Genomic DNA, 795 nt, shown 5'->3' with positions numbered 1-795 from the left:
ACTTCTAAAATATTGATCCCTTAAATAAGCAAATTGATCACTTAAATTAGCTCACTGATCACTTTTTATTGTTTCTTAAAAATGTATCTCTTAGGCCAAGAGAATTCCCTTTCTAGTCTCCCCAATATTTACTGTGCCTATGCAAGAAAAAAAAAGACAAGCACAAGTCAATTTTTTTTAGTTTCGTTATTATTGTTGTTTATTGTTGTCTTTTTTTTTTTTGCTTTGTTTTGTTTTTATTTCAGGACCGTGGTTATTGTGTGGCTGTTGTCTATATTGTTCTGGTGCTTTTCTAGTTTTTTGTTTGATTTTTTTTATCTTTTATTATATATTTTTTGTATTGTTGTTATGTTTTTCTTCCTTTTCCCTTTCTGCTCTTTTTTTTTAACCACCATCAATACTAGAATTCTTCACTTTGACACAAAATATACAGTTTCGTATAATGTACTGACTTTCTGAATACACTTAAAAGGATAGTCCTTTCAATGCAGAAGTAAAGAACAGACATTAATTGCTGTAGCACAGAATTAAAACCAAGGGTACTATAAAGCACACTTGGGTGTTCACTGTGCAACCCTTTCTGCTCTTAAACTGACAGATATAGCCTCTAGAAGGACTCCTCTCATTTTTGCTTGTTTGATATTTGCCCCATTTTATTTTATTATTATTATTTTTTTTCTCTTCGAACAGAACCACACAACTTGAACCATCTTGTTCTGCTCCACAAATGGAGGGGTAAATAATGGAGGGTATCAAAAAAATGGAGGAGGAAATAATGGAGGGTACCAACACCAA

At 31.9% G+C, this 795-nt stretch overlaps 1 non-coding gene across 1 annotated transcript; it reads right to left on the bottom strand.

Moving 5' to 3' along the window:
* Window positions 1-440: 440 nt before the first annotated feature.
* LOC126002485 (small nucleolar RNA SNORA22) lies at window positions 441-574 on the bottom strand. The gene has a single exon (XR_007493180.1). It is a non-coding gene; the product is annotated as a small nucleolar RNA SNORA22 (small nucleolar RNA).
* Between the last annotated feature and the right edge of the window lie 221 nt (window positions 575-795).

Source organism: Suncus etruscus, chromosome 2 (genome assembly GCF_024139225.1).
Source record: "Suncus etruscus isolate mSunEtr1 chromosome 2, mSunEtr1.pri.cur, whole genome shotgun sequence".
NCBI lineage: Eukaryota > Metazoa > Chordata > Mammalia > Eulipotyphla > Soricidae > Suncus > Suncus etruscus.
The sequence above is the reverse complement of the archived record's forward strand: the minus strand, read 5'-3'. Positions and strand labels throughout refer to the sequence as shown.